Consider the following 26,023-nt stretch of genomic DNA (forward strand, 5'->3'; position numbering starts at 1 on the left):
TATAGGAGAGTGGGGGGATGAATGGGATCTGGACAGAGCACAACGCTGGGTTTAATAAATACAGGTGCTAAATAGGAAAAGGGAGAACTGGCCAGTGAATGAGAGGAGAGACGGCCAGACACAGGGCACAGAGATTTGCTGAATGGGACAATCAGGGAGACAAAACAGGGGTGTGGATGGAGCCGGGAGAAGGAAATACCACGGGGGCTGGGGGACCGGTGGGGAGAAGGGGTATGAACATGGGGGTGGGGTGGAGGCCGGTGGGGAAGAGGGACTGGGCAGAGGGAGGGATGTGTGGGGCATGGGGACAGGGGCAGCTGGAGGGGTGTGGATGCAGGAGGGGAATGAGCTTGGGGGTGGGTGTGTGGGGGAGGAGAAAGGAGGGGCACGAGCAAGGGGGCAGCTGTAGGGGTGTGTGAGGCAGGTGGAGAGGAGGTGGGGCATGGGGGTGGGATGTGGGAGGCAGATGGGGGAGGGGCACGAGCAGGAGGGCAGCTGGAGGGGTGTGTGGAAGTGGCATGAGGGGGTTGGATGTGGGGGCCAGGTTGGGGGAAGGGCATGACCACGGCGGGGGGCAGGGCAGATGGATGGGATACCTGGGGAGATGGGGTGTGCGGGATAAGTGGGGGAGGATAGGAGCACAGGGACAAGTATGTGGGGGGGGGGTGCGGGTCACGTGGGGGCAGGGCCCGAGTGCGGGAGCGGCTGGAGGTGGGTGCGGAGCAAGGCAGGAGCGCGGGGGCAGGTGGGGTAGGTGCGGGATAGAGGGGGCAGATGGAGGGGGTACGTGGGGAGATGGGGCAGCCCGGGCAGGGCAGATCTCGGGGGGAGCCGGAGGGGGGCGTGCGGGGCAGGTGGGGCACGGCAGATCGCGGGGGCAGGCGGAGGGGGGCGTGCGGGGCAGGGCAGATCGCCGGAGCAGGCAGAGGGGGGCAGGTGGGGCAGGGCTGATCGCAGGGGCAGGCGGAGGGGGGCCTACGGGGCAGGGCAGATCGCGGGGGCAGGCGGAGGGGGGCAGGCGGGGCAGGGCTGATCGCGAGAGCAAGTGGAGGGGGCGTGCGGGGCAGGGCAGATCGCGGGGGCAGGCGGAGGGGGCCGTGCGGGGCAGGGCAGATCGCGGGGGCAGGCGGAGGGAGGCGTGCGGGGCAGGGCAGATCGCGGGGGCAGGCGGAGGGGGCGGAGGGGGCCGTGCGGGGCAGGGCAGATCGCTGGGGCAGGCGGAGGGAGGCGTGCGGGGCAGGGTAGATCGCGGGGGCAGGCGGAGGGAGGCGTGCGGGGCAGGGCAGATCGCGGGGGCAGGCGGAGGGGGCCGTGCGGGGCAGGGCAGATCGCGGGGGCAGGCGGAGGGAGGCGTGCGGGGCAGGGCAGATCGCGGGGGCAGGCGGAGGGGGCGGAGGGGGCCGTGCGGGGCAGGGCAGATCGCTGGGGCAGGCGGAGGGAGGCGTGCGGGGCAGGGCAGATCGCGGGGGCAGGCGGAGGGAGGCGTGCGGGGCAGGGCAGATCGCGGGGGCAGGCGGAGGGGGGCGTGCGGGGCAGGGCAAATCGCTGGGGCAGGCGGGGCAGGGCTGATCACGGGGGCAGGCGGAGGGGGGCGTGCGGGGCAGGGCAGATCGCGGGGGCAGGCGGAGGGGGGCGTGCGGGGCAGGGCAGATCGCGGGGGCGGGCAGGGTGACGCCTGCGGCGGCCCGAGGGCGGAGGAGGGGGCGCTCTCCGTGCACCCCCCCCCCCGGCCCTGCAGCAGGCGGCGCCCCACTGCCCCGGCGCAGCGCAGCCCCGCGCGCTCGGAGCCGCTGCCCCACTCGCGGCGCCCGGCGGGGTGGGAGGAGGCGGAGGATGGCGCTGGCGCTGCAGCCCGCCTGGGCGCGCCCCCCGCGCGGCTCCCCCGCCGCAGAGTGAGCGGGCTGGGCGCTGCAGCGGGACTCCGGCACCGGGCGGGCTGCAGGCGGAGCGGCGCCCGCTGGGTCTCTCTGCCCCGCGTGGGACGGGGTCCGGCCGGCCGTCTGCAGGAGGAGGCGAGCTCGGCCAGCCCAGGTAACCGCGGGGAGCCCGGCGGGGAGCCCGTCCGGGTTTGCCTCTGTCTGTCCATCCGTAATGCGCCTTTCTGCGCCCTGGGCAGCCGCTGCTTTTAATCTCCGTCCCCCCCGCCTCTCTTCTGCAGCCGCTCCTCTTCGCCTCAGCTCGGAGCAAACCCCGCTCCAGGGTCTGATCCTAACCCCCCGCCCCAGCAGCTGTGCAAGCCAGCGATGGCTTTTGGGGGTGGTGGGGTTCCCCTCGGGTGACCGGACGGCGGGTGGAGGTGGGGGGCGGAATAGGCGCCTAAATAAGACAGAGCCCCAGATGCCATCGGGACTGTCCCTATAACATCGGGACCTCTGGTCACCCTCGGGTCGCCTCGCCCCTCGGGGCTGGGGAATGAGGAGCCGCGGCTGCCCAGAGCTCTCACCGCGGCCGGGTCTCGCCGCCGGGTCCAAGGGTAAGGGAGGAAGAGGGGCTCGCCCCACGCCGCCGGCGGGCTGTGGAAATCCGCCCGGTCGCGTGCTGGTTTCCAGGCGGGTGGCGCTTGGCGGGTTCTCGGCCGCTGGGTTCCGTCTGGGAACGGGGCTTTCCCCCCTGCGGTGGTTTGGTCGCTGCCGCGGGTCCTCAGGGTTGAGCTTAATTTTTTTTTTTTTTCTTCACTGCGTTATTCCCCTTTCGTAATCCCAACCGCAGCTGGGCTCTGAGCTCCGAGCGGGCCAAGGGAGATCCAAGGGAGGGGCGGGACCTAGGTTTGAGTCGGAGGCTGGAATTGGTAGAGGCTTGCTGCGCTGGAGGGATATGGCTCAGAGTTTGTTTTGTGTCTTTTCCTTGATGCCATATGGCCTGTGATGCCCAAGAGTGAAGCTGCCCTAGACTTAGTACTTCCATCCTGGCTGAGGTGGTCGACGCAGGTGAGGCGCTCCAGCTCTTAATGGTTGACCCTTTCACTGCCTGGATCTCTCCTGTCCCCGGGCAGGGCTGTGACCCATGTTGCTGAGACCTTGACAGACCAGATTCTCCCGGCATGGTTCTTGATTCATACACTCTTAAAACAAATGTGCGTGTTTTCTATTTTGGTATCTCAGTCTTTGATCTGCTTAATTTATTGGTGCATGTATGTATGAATATAGACAGCATGGTGTTTGTGCGTATCACCTATTACTCTCTGTGTATGTTAGATAGTGTGTTGTCTTGTAAATAGCTTGCCACTAATCATGTTTAATGGGCAATCTTGCTATACCAGTCTTGTTTCTTCTCTACTAACATAATGATCAAAACAGTTAAAAATCTGCCTGGAATGGTGGTTTCTTTGACTAAAGGACATTAATAGTGCTGCCAGCATTGATTTACTTAGGACCAATCCAGCTTTTCCATGCAATGTCCCTGGATTTCTTTATACCAGACACACACTGAAAAGTCCTACTTCAGTGGTTGCCACCTCTTTTTTCCTATCAGTCACTTAAAAGAAAAGCTGGCTCAATAGAGACAGAGACCCTATTGCCAACATTATCAACTACAGTCTGAATGTTCTAGTGGAACTTGTAAAAGGACAAGAGGAGGAACTATAGTTCAGTGAATGAAGAGCAGATGGGAATGCAGACGTATGAACAAGTTAGAGAGAACAGAGAGCTGTAGGAAAGTTTGAGGACAAAAGGGCTGAAGTTAAACGAAAGGAGAAGAAAGAGAGTAGAACCAGAGTGAAACAGGAGATGGAGAGACCTCTTCTGTTCCTTTCCCTCCCATTATTTTCCCCCTTTCTACTTTTCTCCTGCTTTTTGTGGTGACTTGGAAACTTCTCTGCCTGGAAATTCAATAGAAGATTCTTTTGATAGCTCTTCTATCAATATTTCTCCTCCCCAAACTCCCATTGATATGAGCTGTCTTTCTCATATGCAAGCTCCAGCCTTTAATCATGGAGTCTTTCTCCTAGTTTTCTTACATCCCCTGACTTTTCCTACAAAGATCCATGGTTTCTGTTGATTGAGAAGTAGAAACTGTCTTGATGTTTTTCCCTCACTGCTATAATCTTTTAAAAGTTTGAGAAAATATGGCTTCTGAGCTTCAGTAGATGACATACTTTCTGTAGCTTTTTGTCTAAATTTTGGCTGGCTGTGACTTGACTTCGCCTAGACGAAACTACTGGAAAAGAAAACGAGCGGATCTTTAGAAAGAAAGAGACTCTCTCATGCCAAGTCAGGTTTGTTACGTTGTCCCATTTGGTTTAAAATGAGTTACTAAGGTCTGAGAATCATGTTTCAATTTGGCAGTCAAAATTGCATGCCATGCAGCCTTCTACTAGCATGAGTGTACTGTATCATTAAAATGAAATATCCCAGTGGTTTCAGCAACGGATTAGGTACTGACATTAGTTGGAATCTCAATACAGAACTGGTTCACTGTGATTTTATTTATAAATACACAATTATATAATCCCTTTGATAGGTCCATACTTAAGATTTGTATTTACAGTAGAACCTCAGAGTTACGAACTGACCAGTCAACCACACAGCTCATTTGGAACAAGAAGTACACAATGAGACAGCTGCAGAGACCTCCCTCCCCTCCGAAAAGGCAACTACAGTACAGTGTTAAATGTAAACTACTAAAAAATAAAGGGAAAGCAGCATTTTTCTTCTGCATAGTAAATTTTCAGAACTGCATTAAGTCCATGTTCTGTTGTAAACTTTTGAAAGAACCACCGTAACGTTTTGTTCAGAGTTACAAACAACCTCCATTCCCCAGGTATTTGTAACTCTGAGGTTCTACTGTAATACAAACCTGTAAATCATGTTAATGACTCAAGGGATCTGGTGATCTTGGGTGGTATGTGTGTGGTTTTTGTTTTGTTTAGCATTTAACCAAAATAATTAAGAAAATACATTTAAATGGACTTCAGAGAGCCCTCTTTTTGAATTCTGCCATTTGATGTTGTTCCCTTGTATTCATTTTTTCATTGGTGGGGTAGTGGAAATTGGGTGCTTAACTCTTAGTCACAGACTCCTTGGAATCATTTTATATTATCAGCTATACAGAGAGAGTTACAGAAGAAAAACTTGAGGAGAAAAGTGACTAGTGATATTTCCTTTCCCCTCTACTTCAAAACACATGACTTAAAAATGAAAAACAGCTTTTGAGTCCGGTTAGTAACTGAACCAGTGATCTGTGCAAGTAGGCAACAACTAACTCATGTTAAGAGGTGCTAAGAGATCTAGTCAAGATGAAATATTTGTCACTGGGAAGTTTTGCAGTGCATTATAAATATAAAAAATAATTTTCATCCTAAGATATGCAAAGAGAAAATTGGACAACTATTAAAGCATTCTTAGCACAGGGATGAAGCTTGTTAGAAAATCTATAATGCAGAGTTGAAGGAGAAATTGTTTGGAACCTGTAAATGTACATAGGGTTTAAATAGGGCAGACAGTAACACAATTGTGATGAACAGCTCAGAGTATCTTAATGAGGAGTGAATTGCTTCAGAAGGGCCTGATCATAAGGTAACAGGGGTTTTGTGAAATCTTTCATTGAATTTAATGTGGCCAAAGTTAAATAGAAGTCTCTTGTTTAAACCAATAGAATAATATTTCTTTAAGCAGCTTTCCTCCTTGGGATTGTTCCACCATTTTGTCTCTTTCAGTTCCCAGATGTTTTGTTCATTAACTTCCAGATGTGAGATATTTCCATCAGAAATCTTAAGTGCTGGGGGTTGGGCAATGTTACGTGGTGTCCTGTCACCATGCTAACTTTTTATAAACCATATTACAGTGCCCAAACAGTAAATGCAGAAGTCCTATATGGTGACTGATTATATATAAATATATATATAATTTTACAAAACTACACAAGGTATTTTGGATCTTAAGAAAGCATGTGTCCACTTTGCATACATACTTGATTCTATGGGTCAGGAACACCTAAAAGAAGCCTAAGGAATGAAATAGTTACACAGTGGGACTGGTATCTTTGAAAAATGGCAATAAGACTATAATTTGAGTTTGTCAACTTCAGCTGTTTCTCTTTAGGGAATGAAAGCTGTATGTATTTTTAAAGGACACTGTCAATTCAAAAACTTCAGACAGAAGTGCCATTTTTAACTGCAGTTGTGACAAATAATACCCAAATAAGAAACATGTAACTGAACAAAAAGTCTGGTCTTTTCAGTGTGTTTACTTTGTGGATTAACAACATCTTGTCCATAGTCAGTTTCATTGTTCTCCCCCTCCCCGCCCCATCACAGGTTCTGCTCTTGTTTGTGAGGATCTTTTAAACAGCAGCAAAGGAGAGAAAAAGACTTCTAAAAATAGGAAAATGTGGTTGTAGATATTAGCAGAAACTCTTCTTTTAATTGACTAGATTTTGAACTGAAAGGGCCCCTTTAATATCAGGTTGTTATAATTTACCTTTTGAATGGAAGAGGTCTGGGCTGACACACCCATTTTAGATGTCGGAATTAAATGATATAAAAAAAATCCGTATTATTTCCCAAGAAATTTGCTCATGAGCTATTTTAAGTAATAGTCAAAATACAACTTTCACCATGTGTGTCTTACAACAGTGTGTCTGCATATGCTATTAGGCAATGCTATATAAACATTACATTCTACAGTATTGCAGTGTAAGAACTGTCCTGGAAATTTTCAAGTAACTGGGGAACTTTCATATATATATATATATATATATATATATATTTTTTTTTTTTAAAGAAACTTTAAAGGGCTTGATCCAAGGGCCATGAATGTCATTGACAACACCCTCCTTGACTTCAGTGGATTTTGGATTAAGCCCCAAGTTAGGATTTAGGTGAGGAAGGCAAGATTGCTTCCAGAAAAGAAAGTAGTACTCCACAGGAAAAAGACTGCTGTTTGTGTTTCGAGGGATTTGGGTTTTGTTTAGGTTAATCTTTGTGGTATAACTGCTTTAAAAGAAGTGCAAATATTGCCAGTACATTCTCGCTGTTTCAGCACTTGTGCTATAACAAAATGTTAACATACGAAACAGTCCAGTATTTTGTGTGTGTTTGGTTTTTTTTAGTGAAGAAACGGGGAAAAGTCTGAGAAACGTCTGCTCTAATATCTCCAGCCCGCTTCCTCCTCCCTTTCTGTTCCCACCCTCCCCACCAGTAGCCCCGAGCTGATTAACTATATCCCTGAATTCCAGATTCTTGGGTTTTGGTGGGCGGAAGAATATGCTCTAGAATTAAAATATGTTCTAATATTTCTGAGAATGCGAATATTACTTTACAAATTTGTAACCATGAAAAGTCTACTTTGTATGACAACAATTTGTCTATAGGTGCTCCTTTCTTAATTGGCTTCTCCATTTTCAAACCAGGATGGCTCTGCTTTTCTGTATGGTGGAACAATATTCTTTCTAAAGTCAATATGACCTATTCGGAGTTTCTGTAGAGATAGTTTGCTGTGCATGGACCAACTTGCTAATCATGTTGTATGTCCTGCATCCTCCTCTTAGAAAGTCCACCTTCATTTTTACCTCCACAATGCAGGCAATTAGATTCGTGGGTATAAAACTGTGAGTAGTTTAGTTCAAGTGGTGTTTACTCTAGAGGAAAGAAGAATTTCTTGTTAAAAAGAAAACAAATGTTCTTCTTCTACTTCTGACAGAAGAAAACATTACCCTTAGACTTGTCTGCTCAGGTTAAAAGATCTTGGTTGGTTGGCACACTTTACCTCTTTCTGACAGTATGCGTAGACATCTGTTGCGGATATGATATCCATGTTCCCTCTGACTCTGTTTAGGTCAATTTTGGGATGAATGGCCTGGACAGAATCCTGCACTGGCAAACGTGCAGACACTTATTTTTAAAAATATTATCAGGGAAGTTGGATGACTAAAGTTACCCCATTTCTAATGGGGAAATACAGGGCAAAGCAGAGCTAAGCATTGTTCCTTGCAGTTTCATAGCCTGTGATTCTCACGCAAGCAGCTATACAGGTGATCTGTTTGGTGGAAATATTATGAGCAGAGAACAAGAAAGCAGTTTGCAGTTACATCAAAAAATTAGACTATAAATGATATTAGAGGGAACGCTGTTTGGGCTGTCTGTAGCAATGAGAGTTGAGTGGTACACTAAAGTTTTGTACCAATGTTAAGATTTTTAAACATCATAGAACCAAGCATTTGGGGGGAAAAGAATTTTAAGCTTGAATTTGGCATGCTACATACAAACTGGAGGCTATCTTACCTGTTATTAAAAATGTGTTGGTACAAAGTTTGCAAGTCCAGTATCTTCTTTCTGCTTCCATTTCTGACTAACAGGCAAAGTTCTCTGAAATGGTTTTTTTTTGTTGTTGGTGTGTTTTTTTTAAAGCTTACTGAAAAGGGTGCTGATGATCTTGGTAATCATGTGGAGTGAAATACAGCTAGGAGGAGGTCTATGCACCACTTAAATCCTACTCAGTCCTTATTTAAGGGACTGAAGTGCTGTATGAACCTCTCTGCACAGGAAGAAAAGGCGTATTTGTGGCACCTTAGAGACGAGCAAATTTATTTGACCATAAGCTTTCGTGAGCTACAGCAGCTTATGCTCAAATAAATTTGTTCGTCTCTAAGGTGCCACAAGTCCTCCTTTTCTTTTTGAGGATACAGACTAACATGGCTGCTACTCTGAAACCTGTCGTCTCTGCACAGGGTGAATTTCAGACATGGTTTAATGAATATGTTAGTTTCTTTGTGTGATAGAAAAAAAATCTCATCCTATAATATGCAGAGGAGAAAACAACAAAAAAATGGGATTGAAATCAAAGTCGAGGCCATTCTGCATAACACGTTGGAGATTTAAGAGAATGGTAAAATTTGGCAAAGGGAACCCATGCTATCTTCCATTTTTAAGTATTTTTCTTTCTTTCTTTTAGGGAGGACATGTAAAATGATGTGTTGGCAACCTGTCCTATGTCAGCAGTAAGCAAAGACTGTTCTTGGACGTTATTGGCCATTTAAAGATGGCTGGCTCTTGTTTGGATTAAAAAAAAAGACTATGGCTATATGTTTTTATTATGGAGATGTTGGTTGTAAGCTCAGGTTAAGTGAGTTTTGCACTTAGAGATTCAGTCCTCACTTTATATGTAGACTAGGGCTGTCGATTAATCGCAGTTAACTCATGCGATTAACTCAAAAAAAATCACGATTAATCACAGTTTTAATCACACTGTTAAACAATAGAATACCAGTTGAAATTTATTAAATATTTTTCTACATTTTCAAATATATTGATTTCAATTACAACACAGAATATAAAGTGTATAGTGCTCACTTTATGTTACTTTTGATTACAAATATTTGCATTGTAAAAATGACAAACAAAAGAAATAGCATTTTTCAATTCACCTCATACAAGTACTGTAGTGCAATCTCTTTATCGTGAGAGTGCAATTTACAAATGTAGATTTTTTTTGTTACATAACTGCACTCAAAAACAAAACAATGTAAAACTTCAGCGCCTACGAGTCCACTCAGTCCTACTTCTTGTTCAGCCAATCGCTAAGACAAACAAGTTTGTTTACATTTACGGGAGATAATGCTGCCTTCTTCTTATTTACAGTGTCACCAGAAAGTGAGAACAGACGTTTGAATGGCACTTTTGTAGCCGGCATTGCAAGGTATGAACAAGAAGTAGGACTGAGTGGACTTGTAGGCTCTAATGTTTTACATTTGTTTTATTTTTTAATAGAGTTATTTTTTTTGTACATAATTCTCCATTTGTAAGTTCAACTTTCATGACCAAGATTGCACTACAGTATTTGAATTAGGTGAATTGAAAAATACTATTTCTTTTGTTTTTTACAGTGCAAATATTTGTAATAAAAAATAAATATAAAGTGAGCACTGTACACTTTGTATTCTGTATTGTAATTGAAATCAATATATTTGAAAATGTAGAAAACATCCAAAATATTTAAATAAATGGTATTCTATTATTGTTTAACCGCACGATTAATCGTGCGATTAATTCTTTTAATCGCTCGACAGCCCTAATATAGACCTATGTATTATAACTTCTTACTAGATATTGGTGGCTATTTAATATTACTGAGCTTAACACATATATCAGCTGCAGTAATAAGTAACCAATACCTGAAGTGCCTGGTTGATACTGCATAGCTCACTCCGACTACTCCTTTTATTTGGGGGTGTGCATGTGGGATGAAAGAGAACCAATATGCTCATCCTCCTGTTGCACAAAGATATGGGCATAACATGTCTTGCTTCTTTGTTTGAAGTTGTTCTGTCTGTTATTACGGGGTATCGCTAGGGCCCTACCAAATTCACGGCTGTGAAAAATGCGTCACTGACTGTGAAATCCGGTTTCCCCCTGTGAAACCTGGTCTTTTGTGTGCTTTTACCCTACACTATACCAATTTCACAGGGAGACCAGAGGTTCTCAAATTGGGGGGGTTGCAGGGTTTCCCAAAAGTGAATTGCAGGGGGGTCGCAAGGTTATTTTAGGGGATACTGCCACTCTTACTTCTGCACTGCCTTCAGAGCTGGGCTGCCAGAAAGTGGCGGCTATTAGCGGGGTGCCCAGCTCTGAAAGCAGCGCAGACATAAGGGTAGCAGTATTGCAACCCTCCCCCCCACAACTCCTTTTTGGGTCAGGACCCCTACAATTACAACACCGTGAAATCTCAGATTTAAATAGCTGAAATCATGACATTTGCTATTTTTAAAATCCTAGGACCGTGAATTTGGTAGGGCCCTAGGTATCCGTAAAGGTTCCACATGAATTTCAGTTGATCTATCATGTGTAGATTCAGCTGCAAGGTATTCTGTCACTGGTGCTGGCATAATAATCATTGAATTGCCTTGCTGAAGTTTGGTTTTGAGCCGTCGTTGCAGGCTTAGTGGTGACACTGGTGACTTAATGTTGTTACACTGTTTCAAGTTATGTCCATTTTTCCTTTCCCTCCAGAATGAGTGTTCTATTAGACTACAAATATTAATTATTTAAATCAATGGTGCAGAAGAATGCAAAGGCCTGCAAATTTCAGGTCTAGCTGCATAGTTGGGAATTCTAGAAGGGCTGAGGGATTGATCTTGGCAGTTAAATCTCCGTACATATATCTGTTACTGCTACATTCAGCCAGCAGTGTCGGTGCATTAACAAATTGTCTCATGGTTGCCCTTTGTGGGTAACGAAAAGCAAAACAGCATTTCAGTTTGCATCAGCTAAGTTTTCTTGGGACATAACTTTTTAAAATTGTGATTCTATTTTACCAATGATATCTGTCCGTTATTCAGGTCAGGGGCAGTCAACGTGTTTTTTTTATTTGTATCTTCCTAGACCAGTGGGACTCTTCTTTTGACAGTCTGGGTAGTAGAAAAGAGAGGTACATTATATGAGCTGGGTTTTTCTTGGGTGGTTTGTGGTTCTCATACAACACAGGCATTGGAACAGGTAGGAGTTGAGTGATTCATTAGAGAGATTAGGTGTGGTTTTTACAATGTGTAAGTAGTTGTGAGATGAGCTGTGTTAAATGGTAGGGGTGTTGCTTTGATGTGGTAAGGAAGCTGTAATGCAGGATGTAAATGGACAATTTGGTTACATTGCCTGGGGTAATGTTTATTGCTTTAAACTTAATAGCATTTTTCAGGGTTTACTTGATAGTTCTACACTTCATGTTAATCACTAGAGTATAAAAGATTTTGCATGACAGGTTGCGGGGGGTGGGGGGGAAATAACCAGTCAGAATAGCATCAGAAATCAAAATAACGTAAGACTAATTTGAGAATTACCTCTCTTGTTTCAGAGTAGCAGCCGTGTTAGTCTCTCTTCTTGTGTGAGTAGCTATCACTCAAGTTACCAGTTCAGAACAATTTTCAGCTATAATTAACCTGGACTAGATTTTTTCTAGTGTATGCTCCCCCATATTTCACTGACACTCAATGAAAGATTAACTTGTTCTTCAAACTAGTCCTTTTCACGGTCGATTAATGTACTATCATTTAAACAAAACAAAATTAAATTTCATTATTGGAGGTGCAAATATTGCTGATTCAGTCAGATGAGATGAACGTTTTTGTTTGATGTTGTACTGCTAGTCAGATATAAATGTGAAGAAAAAGAACCACCAGGAAAACAAGAGGGGGAGGGGGGAAAGAAAAAACCAACCATACTGGAAGAAGGCAACACAAACTGCTCAGCCCATGAGATTGTGATTTAACTACAGGGACTCTGCCCTGAAAGACGTAGTATAACTAACATCTACATTGATCTTTTGGATCACTTAAAGGTTTGTTTACCGGTTTTGACTGATACCAGACTGTACAGTTTTGCCAGCATAGATGGAACTCCAATTAAGAATTTTTTACAAAATGCATAGACTGCATTTCATTACCGGAAACTAAGTATCTTTCCTTCAGTCTGATTGAAGGGAGTCACTTTTGTCCGTGGTTGCCTAGTAACTTAAAATAAAAAGGGTAGTTTTTGTATAAAAGCCAATAAAAACAGAAAAATGCAGCACCGTGTTATGTTGCTTCCAGAATCTGCAACAGTTTCTGGCACTTTTCGAAAGCTGCTCATACTTCCAAAATAAACCGCTGAAAACACATCAGAACTCCGGGTATCTGCTGATGGACTCTGGATTTGAAGGAACATGGAGAGGATGGGGAGGGATGGAAATTCTCATCATAGTCACCATGGATAGCTCATTGAAGATAGGTCTGCAGCATAAGTTAAAGCCCCAGTCTTGCAAACTCTGAAGCTATGTCTACACTATGCAGCTTTTAGCGACACGCCTGTGTCGATACAGCCGTGCCGCTAAAAGGCGCACAGTTTAGCTGCTGTTTGTCGGGTCTCCTGCTGACAAAATCTTCCACCCCCAGCAAGCAGTGTTGGCTTTGTCGGCAGGAGAGCGCTCCTGCCGACAAAGCGCTGTTCACACCGGCGCTGATCATCGGCAAAACTTTTGTCTTTCGGGAGAGTGTTTTTTAACACATCTGAAAGACAAAAGTTTTGTTGTTCTGTTGCCAGTGTAGCCATAACCTCAAACAAGTGTGCAACTTTGCGCATACAGGTAACACTCTTGCTCCTTCTGATTGACTTCAATGTGAATATCTGTGAGAATAAAGTAAATAATGTGCTTAAGTGTTTGCAAGGCCATGGAAAAATCGATCAGTTACTACTTTTTATCCTGACTGATAATCTGAAAACAAGAAGTCATGCAATGCAATTTAAAGAATAGTACATTTAGAATAAATGAAATAATACTATTCACAACAATAGTAATCCTGTAGAATTCACTGAAAAAACGTCAAACTTTTAGCTACAGTTTTTGAGTCTAAGTGCACTCGAGAATTATTACCATTAGCAGTATTTATTTCTATGCAGAGTTAAGACAACAGAAGGCAAACAAATCCCCTACTCCCAGGTGTAAAATGTTCACACATAGGGAGAATGGGAAGAGATCAGGAAGTTCTTTCCCTTCTCCAACATTTTTCAGTATGAAAAAGCAGCAAGATCTGACATGTATAGTAGTTTATATGAAGTTTGCAAACTCACTCTTAATCTAACCTTTCAAAGAAAAAGAGAAAGTGAAAAAAAAATCATGCTTCTTTCATAGGTTAGAGGCCCTTTTTCTTAATTGAACAATTCACTGACATTCTTTTGAAGCCAATTTGCATTTAAACATTCAGATTATATCCTTTTCATTAGATATCTACATCTGCATGATAACAGAATATCACAATTCTCTAAACAGCCTTGAGGGGGGCACAGCTAAAGCAAATACACCATTCTCCTTCCACATCCACAAAACAGCTGTTCAATCTTCAGGCAGAATGAACTACCACAAAATACAATAATCGGAATTGCTGAAGTCAAGGAGGTCCAGAATTAAAACAAGCCAAATCCCAAATGTAACATCTGAATATAGATTTACATGGACCCTGACCATGGTGTGCAAATGGGAGTTTAATTTGTGTTATCTTAAATAGACATTTGCCAATCTCTCCCTGCTATAGCTGTACATTGAAGACTGTCAAGACCTTTGTTTAATGGGTTTCAGGCTCACATTATTGCAGACACAGTAACTTTATCAGCCTCTCAAAACAAACTGGAAATATGAAAATATTTTCTGGTGCAATATTACTTTAACATTTGCTTTGGTCCAGTTAATTGCTCATTTAAGTAACTCTGCAATACTGTATTCTGTGTAGTTAGGCTGGCTAAAGTTTGGCAACAATTAACAATTGACAATAAAGAAGAATTATCTTAATAGCCTGGTTTAAATTCTCTATTCTCATGTCCCTCCCTCCGCCCAAGGCCGCAAACAAACTTATCTGATGAACAGCAGCGACCCAGAAAGAAGATCATACCTTTGATCTTTGGCACAATACAAGGCCAGCAAACCAAGTGGCCCAGAACAACCAAAATCCCAAGGCTTGCAAATTAAAATTTTCATTGCTTTCTGTTCATCTCACATGCTCCTGATGGGCACTAATAAGTCCTGGCTATAGTACCAGACTTAAAATCAAGACTGGTTGCTGACATTGCTTTCTTTTTAAAGATCAAAAGCAGTCTAAAGGGATGATTTCCCATCCCCCACCCCTCTGCCACATACTTTGCTTTCCTCAATCTCTTCAATGCCACGACTCAGCCAGTTGTGCCCCACCTTTCATTTGCCAACAACGTTTACTAGAAAGCTGAAGCAGGAGGCCACTTTTCATTTTTATCGTCAGGAAGGTCATGCTGGTCGTTCAGTACGTTCAGGATTTTTAAATGTGGATCAGTTCGAAAGCTTGTCCTGGAAAGAGGAACATGTATTTCTTTAATTTTAGTTCTCAATTTAGCAAGTGATTGATGTGTGAAAACAAGTTACCACATGCTGAAGACTTTGCACAATCGTGCAATTATTTAGGATGCAACAACAACAAAAAGATAACTTTATTTTTTTAGCATACACCCAACTGAGCAATCTTAGTTCTTAGATAAACCAACTTTAAAATTCCCTAGCCCATAGAATAGACAGAATTGGCAAGCATTCTGATCAGAAAGTTTAGAAGATGCTCTCCCTGGAATTCAGAAAAGATGAGTCTGACAGAAAAGTAAATTGGAGGGATACAGCCATCTTTAAAATCAACACTACTTGTAACACTAGAAGTCTTTAGTTGACAGCACTGCCTGCGTATTCGATTTCACTCTTTCCTAGTATAGTCAATAAGTTCCTGCTTGTTTGCTCGGGTCCTTCACACAGCAAGAGAGGAGGGGAAAACATTTTAAAAGGTAAGAAAGTGTAAAACGGTTTTAAAAAAAACATCAGGGGCAGCTACTGTAACTGTTTTTAACTCTCTACAAATATTTAAAACGGCAGTTACCTCAAACTCTCCCCATGGGATTCAGTGAACATTTGCATGGATGGAGATAGACATGGGCGCACACTTCAGAATGATGTCATGATAGTTCTCAACAAAAGCGTAAATGTAAAGCGCTATAGGGAAACCAGTAAAACATTTTTTTTTATTGTAAAGATACAGTCAGAGTGCAAAGGCGTCCTAGGGATCCAGAGAACAAAAGGAAAATTAAAATCTCCTCATACGGTTGGTTTTGGAACTCACAGGTGGCCCCAAAATGAACCTATGTGCCTGACCCACTGCACCCAGGCTGATCCCCTCTGTGACTTCAGTAGGGCACTGCACAGGATACTGGGGTCTAAATTACCAAGTACCTCATCTTCCTGAAACAAGCTTTTTGTTTGTTTGCTTTGAGGTGTTCAGAAAGGAACATACACACATGCCATTGCATTCAGGCTTATCAGACAATAGCCATAGTCACCTGGTACTTATTGCATGACATGCCCTAAACAAAGTTAGTGCTGCATCCCACTTGGCTGTAGTTCCACAATAACTTGGATTCTACAGTTGCTTACAGCCAACTTAGTAACATGTTCTACCAAGTAGGAAAAGACTAGCACTGTAACTAAGTAAAGCCCTCTCCTCTTCCGTCACATGTGCACAATTATCTATACCTGCAAACCAGCCTACCACCAAAAGTTAGGGGTGCAGACTTCCAGATCAGTCCACAATAGGTATGGATCTGATCAAATTCAAGTCCGACAACTAACCTCCTTCCTTTTAACTGCTGGAAGGGAAGTGGGACCTTTCTGTCCATCCATTCCCCTTCACTGACTGCTTCTTCAGAGCTATTCACAGGCACCTTCACTAAAACTGACTCACAATTCTGCCAACCATGTTCAGACCCTTCTTTGCTTGTTTTTCCTGTGAACATCTCGTTGACGAATTTTTGTTCACATGAAAATTTGGGGAGAAGATTTTAGGCATGCAAAAATATGTGTACAAATAGGCATATTCCTATCAGAAGTCCTCATTCCAACACCTTATTTTAAAACCAGTTATTTACTGTTAGAGATATAAATAACATTCACACAATAATTTTCTGTGCATGTGACAAGAGAAAATTGATTGTAAAGTTTCCTAGAGAGGCAACCGATAAGTCTGGTTTATACTGTTTCTCTCACTCCTTCACTTAAGGAGCCTAGCTACTTTTAAATTTGGAGTGGACGTACATAGATTATATTTGGCTATATTATACATAATAGAGCAGGTACAATATTTAATTGTCCTAAAGAAGTCACAAGCCTCTTCATTCCTGCTATATCTCTTCCACTAAACTACACCTCCCAGGGGAGATTCCGTGGACCTACTAATTGCAGTGGCTGGATCACCCAGGCACAGGACAAAAACCAGACTATGTCATTAAAATGACCAAACAGTAAATGGAGATATTTCTGTGAACAGTTTGCGAAAACCAGTAGGCTCAAAATAGGGCTCGGAAAGACTATTCACCATTTACCAGTATTTCTATTGCAGTAGCATCCAGAGGACAGAATCCAGGACTCATGGTTGGTCATGCTGAGCACTCCAAATAGCAAGAGACAGCCTGTGCACCAAGAAGCTCAGAAACATAATACAGTGAAAAGCTAATTTTAAGAAAAAAGTCACATCCAGTTTATGGACTGTTCACAAGCGGAAAGAAAACGCTCAGACAAATTAACTTCCAAACTGATATTTACATGAGCTCAGCTCAAAGATTTCCTAAGCTGCAGAATGCAACCAACATGCCCGCTGTCTGTTTCACAGCATCCCTCAGAGTCCTCAATAGCAACATTGAAACTGACCAAATGTTTGTTAGAGAGACAAGGTGGGCAAGGTGAGATTTTTTTGTTGGGCCAACTTCTGTGGTTTAAAGAGACAAACTTTAGAGCAACACAGAAGTTTTACTACCTCATCCATCTGGTTTCTCTAACCTCTTGAGACCAACATGACTACAACACTGCAAACACATTTTTTAGCCTCCAGGCATGAACTAGTGCAGCACTGTTTTCTGTGGCAACATACAGATCCAGCATTTCTGAAGCTGCTTGGGAAGAGCTCCAAGCATTAGCAAATGCACTCAAGCAGCGTGTAGACTTTGAAGACCACTTTATACATATGAACCAGTGCAATACTAATTTTTTAAAATGAAAGCTGAAGATATTCTGGACATTCAAAGAAAGTCTCCTATTCTCCACTGCTAAATGAGCAAGGGGATTTTGATCTCATTCTTCCCATCAAGAAAAGGAGTACTTGTGGCACCTTAGAGACTAACCAATTTATTTGAGCATGAGCTTTCGTGAGCTACAGCTCACTTCATCAGATGTATCTGTACAAGTTTTTTCATGCAGTTGATAGATTTCCACTCCATACGGCTAAATGCAGTGCCTTGCATAATGACAGGTTTCAGAGTAACGGCCGTGTTAGTCTGTATTCGCAAAAAGAAAAGGAGTACTTGTGGCACCTTAGAGACTAACCAATTTATTTGAGCATGAGCTTTCGTGAGCTACAGCTCACTATGAGCTGTAGCTCACGAAAGCTCATGCTCAAATAAATTGGTTAGTCTCTAAGGTGCCACAAGTACTCCTTTTCTTTTTGCGAATACAGACTAACACGGCTGTTACTCTGAAACCTGTCATTCTTCCCATCCTGAACTTAACACATGATGGATAAAGTAAACTCCCCAAATGAAGAAAGGGCCACCCATCATATGACGTTAAGACATCTGACATTCTTCCTTAACTGAATCCAAGGTTTGCCTGAACAATAATTGTACATCGCTGACCACACTGGGGGTCCTTCGTCCATAACTGGGGCTCCTAAGTGCTACCACAATACTAGAGTTACCAACAAGAACTACAAAAAGAAAAGGAGGATTTGTGGCACCTTAGGGACTAACAAATTTATTTGAGCATAAGCTTTCGTGAGCTACAGCTCACTTCATCGGATGCAACGAGATCTAGCCCCTTTGTAGATTCCATTGCCAAACATACTGTAACCTGGACACTCTTTGTATGTGTCCAGAAAGCCTGTAAACTACAGCTCATCAGTACCTTTTTAAGAAGCTCAGAATCAAACGCTTCAGTGTCACGGAATAAGCTTTTCCGAAATTTGCATTCTCTGTGTGTAAATAATCAAAAACTGGCTAAGGCATAGGAATAAAGAAATAGGGATAAATGGCCAATTCTATCATAGCAAAAGGTTAACAGCCAGGTGCCTTGAGGTTTTGTGATAGCTCCCATGTTTTTAATGTATTTGTTAATGATCTGCAAAAAGGGTTGAGCAGTGAGGTAGCAAAATTTGAGATGACAGTTATTTAGATTAGTGAAGTCCAGAGAAGACTGTGAAGAACTTACGAGCGATTTAACCAAGCTAGATGAATGACTGACATAATGGTATATAAAGTTCGGTGTTTATAGATGCGTAATGGAGGGAAAAACTTGAACTCTGGAAGCTCAGCTTGAGATAGGAACCTGGTCGTCATTGTGGACAGCTGAATGTTGGCTCTTTCAACTGAAGAATCCAGATCTGAATAGGAAAAGAGATTGGACTGTTTTGGACCCTTTTATTTCTGAAGGCCAGGGCTCAGGCATGCTGGGACAGTGTGGAGAAACTTGAACTGCTGTTGCCTATTTTGCACCTATTCAGCGGTTAGTGGATTTCAGTCTTCAGTCCGACGCTGCAGTTTAGTGCATTTTTCTAAACTGTGTTCTGAGTTCATGTCATTTATCAAATCAAGTACCCTGGGTTTGTCCTTTCAAAATGTATCCTCAAGCTACATAGAGCTTGGTAAAATGTGCTGTTCAGGTCTGAATTTCTGTTACTGAGGAAATAGACTTCTTAGAGATAAAAATCTGGTGTAATACCCTAAGGGAAGGGAAATAATTGTTTTGTACACAGAAAGCACAGTCAAGAAAATAATTTTCTTTAATCAGATATGCTATTGTTTATCTTACTGCATGCATGATGGGATGTTTTTATAATACGGAAGAGACTTTTAAGATAATTTCACGCTAGCACTAAGATTTATAGCCTTTTTCTAAGGTGCTCTTTGTACTTTCCATGTATCTTAAAGGAACATTGTCAAGGCATGTAAAGAGGAAATCTATTCTGATTTGTTTTCTTAATACCACTTGCTATCTAATTCTTTTCTTGGGGGAGGGTAAATCCCCTTGCCCAAATGCTGCTGTGATTTTTTTTTTTTTTAAAAAAGCAGAGCCAGTGTTCTCTTACTTATGAATCATCCGCAAAACAAACCATTGTATGCTTACATGTTGCAGGAAGAATAACATTCATTTCAAGCATTCAGAGAGTCCTAATAAACAGTAAATATCTAATTCAGAAATCTTGGATGGTATTCCAAAGTGATCTGTGTTAACCTAATTCTGCCCCCATTGAAGTCAATGACAAATGCAAAGGAGTAATTTGAACTACTCATAATCAACATTGTTTTAAATAAACCATTCAGGAGAAGGGTCTAGGTGTCGTCATGCATAGCTCTTTGAAAGGCTCTTTATGTACAGAAGCAGTCAAAACAAACATTAAGTTACATAAAAGAGGGGATAGAAAGGCACGCTCAAAATACAATGCCATTATATAAATTAGCTGTATGCCCACACCTGAAGTAATACTGTATTCAGTTGCGGTCACTCTATCTAAAAAGATACAAACAAAATAGAGGGGGTCCAAAGACAGGTGAATGGTAGGGTTGCCAACCGTCCAGGAATTAAAGATTAATCTTTAATTAAGGATTATGTCATGTGAGGGAAATCTCCAGGAATGTGTACAACCAAAATTGGTAACTCTAGTGAACGGAATGATTAGACACATGGAAAAGCCTTCTGTATAAGAGAGAGTAAAATGTTGAGGGCTCTTGGACTTCGTTACAATAGTTGAATTATAGCTCAGATGATATTTCATAGTGTTTTCTTCTCATAATACAATGACCTCTTCACTGTTGCTTCAGAGTGTTCTCCTTACATGAGATTGTTCTGAGAACCTGATTCCTGGTCCTGCATACCCTTATTTACATGAGTAGTCCCACTGGCTTTAATGAGCCTATTCCTAGCAGTGGCCCCCTGGTTTGAACTATGGTGCATTGTTGAAGTTGGCAGATAAATGGCAGATGATTATTTAAAGAACCAATTGAACAACAGCAATAAAGAAGGAACAGTCAATTGTGCCTGTGTTCAGACAAAGCAATATCCTTGCAGAGTCAGTGAAACTATTCGGCTTATATGTGGAGGCTGCTCAAAATACAAGTCTCTCCAGTTTGTAGTAAACTTGTTGCTGAATGTATTCGGTCAGGAAAAGATGCTGTTTTATAGTATGCACAGTATTGCCAGGAGAATGCTCTTTCCTTGATTAGCCACAAAGGTCCTTTTCAAGAGGTTTGTCTGATGTCATTTTTGAGCAAAAGCTGAGCTGTGAATGCAACTGATGTAAATCATCCCTCAGTCTGAGATCATCTGTTAATTGTCATGTTGTGGAAAAATATTACGGCATGTGAGGATAAATTTTGTTTACAAAATAACTAGGGAAAGCTGCTTTTGTAGCAAGAAAGAACAAGTGATGGGATGCAGAAGGGGGAAGAAAGTGAATGGTACAAAATTAAATATAGGGGTTAATTTGTACAGAAACGGTAAATTGGTTGGCACAGAAGATGGTCTCTTCACAGAGCAGTTATACCCTGGGTAATCTGCTTTGACAAGTACTCTGTCTTTTATATTAAGAAGGTGAATATTTGTACAATGCTTGTGAAAATGAAAGGTTTGAAAATCCTTTATATCCACAGAAAGTTGGAAGCTTGACCAGAGCCCCTTTTTAATAACTGTCTCTGAGCCCTGAGAGTGAACGGTATGGGGGCAGCAAGTTGGTGGAAGTGAAGGAGGTTGATCTGATTTTCTTTTTTTAATAACATGCTTTTGACCTTTTACTTTAATTAACTAGAGTTTGAACACATAGAACTTTTATTGAAGGAAGGCCCTCAGTTTAGACTTCAAGGAAACTTTTGAGGTCAAATGTCTAGTGCTTTAGTAAGTAAACCAAGTAAAATTGAAGTCACTCTTGAAGGGGGATGTCCCTTACGTCCCTTTCATTCCATCCCATTGTTTATCTCTGATCTGAGCTCAAAGCCTGTCTTTTAATAAGTAAAGCATGATGGAATTCACACTGGGAAAACCAGTCAGAGACCTGAGACACAATCTGTTTTGGTTCTCAGAAATTCTCCACTTTCACTAGTGCCCGCTCAGGAGTTTTGTAAGCAAAACCCCATCTGGGTAGAGACTGATTTTGTTGGAGAAAATGCCACTTACAAGAGAAGTTGTCTTTTAAATAAAATGAGCTGAAAAGAGATGTAATTATTTAATACCAAATGAAAAGTGGCAATTAACTATGTACTAAGAAATATGCAATTGACTATATGCTAAGAAATAACTGCTCCATCCCACTATAAGGAGAGGAAGAGAGGCCTTTTTGCAAAATATGGAGCTGGATATTGGTTTGGATTTCAAATTCTGCCACAACGTTCAGATTATGCGATCTTGATTAGGAGCTGCCTTTAATTTTGTCTCCGTAAAGTTCGCTCCTGTGAAAAGTGCTATACTGACAGCCCTCAAAACTAGAATAGAGATGCAGCAAACTTCCTCCCATTCCTTGTCAGTATGCCTTAATGACATGGAGGAAACTCCTGGAGAAGTGAGATAGTAGTTCGGTTTCTGTGCCTATTCAATCAGTCTTTGACCTCTCTGCTGAGACTTGATAAAGGTTGCCAGTTCCTTAGAGCCAGTTATGGTGTTGGTGGTTTTTTGTGATGTGGACATTTGTCCTCTGGAAAATGGACAGAGACCACCGCCAAAGGTTTTTTTTTGTTTTTTACTGAATACATTTATAGGCGATTTCACTGTATAGATGGGCTCCTTCCCCTCCTTCTTTAATTTAAGATACTCGAATGCCATTTATATTTTTAGGGGTATGATATGAACCCAGTTTAAACGGTGTATTTTGCCTCCGATGATTTTCTCTCAGTGTTTGAGATGTGCTGCTAACAAAGAAAGAAAAGGAGCGTGTGAGAGAGAGGTGGATGTGCTAGTGTGTTGTGAATACTCTGGCGATCATGGAGTTGTGTGTTGGTGTTCTTCAATGTGCAACATACAGCTGAGTTCTGTTCCATTACATGTTGCTTTAGGGGAGATGAAGGAGTTGTCTTTCAGTTTCCTGGGACTGCCTGCTCAGACTTTTGACAACTTGTATTAAAACTTCAGGAATCCATATTCATCTGTAAAAGCTCAGTGGGGAACAGAATGCGCACCTCTGTAGCCAGCTCTTGTTTTCCACCCCTCTCTCTCTGTTCACTCCAATAAAAAATGCTTCCAGTCAGTAGAATTGAGGGCAGTTAGGGCTCTGGGATACATATTTTATGTGGGAGAATATAGCTGTTTTTCATCTGAGAATATTGGTAATATTGCATATCTTGCAAGGGTGGTGTTACTTGTGTCATTTGCTGTGTCCAAAACCATGTGAACAGTTAATAGCTGCCTCTTCCTTTTACGGAAAGTTGCAGCACAATGTTGAAACCTAAGAAGAACTCCTGTTTCTTCTGTCTTGTGGATGTCTGAAAGAGATTCTTACCTTTGTTGCTATTGAGGGAATTTCTTTTGCGTTATGCACTGTAATTGAAGATTTGCTGCTGTTTAAACTGGTTTAATTACAATACTATAAAATGTATTCAAATAGTGATTAATAGAGAAATAGCAATGGTTGCCAAAATCCCTTTATCATGTTCAGTATAATGAAGTCTGGTAAAGGAGTCAAGCTAATATTTCCCCTCAGGCCAAAGTTAATTGAATAACAAAGTTCATAGAATAAAATTCATTCATTCTTGACTGTACTGAAATACAGTCTACATTAATAAGCTCTCATGGGATTATTAATTCTACTTGGTAGCACCACACTGTTCTAGGCACATCCTAAATAGAAAAGGAGGTACAATCCCTGCTCAGAGTAGCTCACAAGCTGAAGAGGAGAGGAGCAAGGGTGCACAGTGTAAGTAAAGTGATCCAGTTGGCGACTGGCCACATCTTGGTAAGGCAGGGTTGTTAATTTATACAGCCTACTAAATTGTTTGTTTCTAATTACCCCTCAAATTTGCCATTGTGCGTCAACAAGTTTTGTTTAGGTATCATGGCAGAAGTAGGGTTTCAGAAGAGACTTGAATAGATAGTTGAAAGAAATGGGCCTCTTTAATTAATAAATTCTCTGTTCACTGATCCTGAATTGATACACCACCCTAACACCGTCTTGAACTGGCAAAGGTTCCGTGAAATCTGCTTTTTGCTGCTTTCAAATGTGTCTATATTGATTTGTCATTCGATTTGAAAACCTTTTTCCTCTAAATGGCATATTACAGATTTCCCTATTTCAAAGTATATTGTAGGGATACCTGGTCTTTTTTTAAAAAAAATGTTTATTTGTTTAAGTTCTTATTCTGAGGTGACACTTCATGTCCTCAGAAGCCCTCCCAAATTCGTTATGAATTTTTTCCTTTTTTGTTGGGAATTGTGGGAGAATAGAATTTTGTAGGAGTTGTCTAAACCAAATTTCTGGAATATCAGGTAAAATTACAGAACTTCTGTCATCCATAGAGCTGGCCACAGATATTAATATTAAGGAAGTACTAATTTGATTTTTGTTAGACACGTAGTTGATCAGTGATGATAAACAGAGTGATTTGCTGAAATGAGAATGTAGATAACTGTCTATAAACAAATGTCTCTAAACACTGGCTGATACTGGCTTGGTAGATTGACACATCCGAGTGTGTTGACAAATGAGACCCAATCCTGCAAACACAAGTGAGTTGTCCCACTGAAGTCTGTGTACTTTAAATTAAGTACTTTCATACTTTTTTTCAGGATTGGGGCCATGTATTTTATTTACTTGAATTGTCATCGTTTAATTGTTATAAATTCTATTTATGCAAGATGTCAGTTCTGGACATTTTGATAGCTTTGCAAGAGCTTTGAACTTTTCCACTAACTGAAAAGATTATTTTCCCATTAAATATGTGTGTTGTCAGCAAACATTTTCTCTTGCTCAAAAGATCTAAGTAATTTGATGTTGTATAGTAACTGGTCACATCAATATCTTTGTATATGCATCCCTCTTCTTTGTCATTCTCTTCTCCTATCGCTATCCAGACCCCCAATTATTGAAACAAAGGCATTATGTATTGTAATCCTTGTAATCGCCTCACAGTTGAATGCAGAGTGCAGGAGTTTATCTTAGATTGCAGCTTCAGGCAAAATACATTCTGGAATGAGTAATGGGTTGTGGTGGTTGGGGAGGGGGGAATAAACAAACATGCATCTTTGGGATCATAACAGTTTAATCAATTTGAGTTGAGTCAGTGTGCTTAGCTAGGTCATTTTGGTAAAGTTTCACATGAGTTTAGCTTCTGCAAATTTATTTGTCTTAGTACAGCATGTACTGAACTCAAGGTCAAGATTCGACAGTCTGCTCACTGCTACAAAATAAGACAATGTCTCCTAATAAAACATTACTTTGGCATAAAAACTAATTGTGCGTCCACATTTTTTAAAATACTGGTGCAGCCATAAAAACCAAAAATAGTTGCCATATTTATACAGTGGTTTGTTTGAAGTAAACTACTGGAGTAAATTATTGCATAGAAAACGAGAGTAACCAATGCCTGTTGCACAATTGGCCAAATTTAGACCTGGGTCAAGTCACGGTGAAGTCGATAGATTCTCACCTGCATTTGCCAGGTTTGTCTTTTGGCCTGAAAATAAAACACTGTTTTCAAAGGCCTTGTGGCCTTAATAAAAATATTTCCCTTGGTCGCTTACAAAAAACAAAACGTAGTAATTGCTTAAGCATTTTTTTCAAGAATGGTTTCAATTTGGTGTTCTTGTCTAATAGAAATATTGTTAAATTTCTTATAGCTACTTTAACCTAGTTGTCCATAAATTTGGTGTAACATGGTCTATGCTGTGATGATGAAGCTAGAGGACAACATTTTGTGGTTGTAGTTTGAGGTGCTTAAAATTTTTAGTAGCACGACTGTAATATAATAATACTAAACTAGATTCTCTTTTGTAACAGAGCAGAATTAGATCCATTTTCTCTCTTTCGTATTTACATACTTTATGGTGACGTTTGCTAGCACATAATAGCGCCTGCATTGACCAAATGATGCTACAATAAAATTCTCGAGAAAACTACCAGGAACCACTGCAACCCTTTCTTCCTTCCCTCTCCCCACAAAACAACCACAAATGTACATTTATGTGTATAAAATAAATATCTTTAACAAACACTCTTTTGAGTATTTTTGTGTTAATTTTTATTACATTGGTGCCTAGATGTAATACTAAAACAGTAAAATTGTTAAAGTGAACAGTGAAAACATTCACTTTGTGTGTGCATATATAAAAACACAAACACGAAACTGCATTTAGTTAGCGTGCAATAAAAGTGACACATACTGTTAAATATGGGGAGCAATATGACTTACTTCTCATGTACTTTTGGTTTTAGATATTTTGTAAAAAATGGATCACAACGACAAAGAATAATTAGGGTATGCACCCAGTTTCAGGTGGGGCACATAGTTGTTGGTAAGTCTGTTGTGCCTTCCATCCAA

At 41.8% G+C, this 26,023-nt stretch overlaps 1 protein-coding gene across 6 annotated transcripts in view; it reads left to right on the plus strand.

The window, feature by feature from the left end:
* Positions 1–1,836: 1,836 nt before the first annotated feature.
* LPAR1 (lysophosphatidic acid receptor 1) overlaps positions 1,837–26,023 on the plus strand; it is a 99,807-nt gene continuing 75,620 nt past the window's right edge. The window contains exons 1-2 of one of the 6 annotated variants that reach the window (XM_075128837.1): positions 1,837–2,031; positions 9,575–9,632. The gene's annotated coding sequence lies outside the window, so the exon portion shown is untranslated. Of the gene's footprint in view, positions 2,032–2,520; positions 2,928–2,949; positions 3,074–9,574; positions 9,633–26,023 lie in introns of those variants that run through there. The other 5 variants (XM_048850967.2, XM_048850966.2, XM_048850964.2 and 2 more) reach the window with 5 other exon arrangements.

The sequence above is a fragment of the Caretta caretta genome, chromosome 5 (genome assembly GCF_965140235.1).
Source record: "Caretta caretta isolate rCarCar2 chromosome 5, rCarCar1.hap1, whole genome shotgun sequence".
Taxonomy (NCBI): Eukaryota; Metazoa; Chordata; order Testudines; family Cheloniidae; genus Caretta; species Caretta caretta.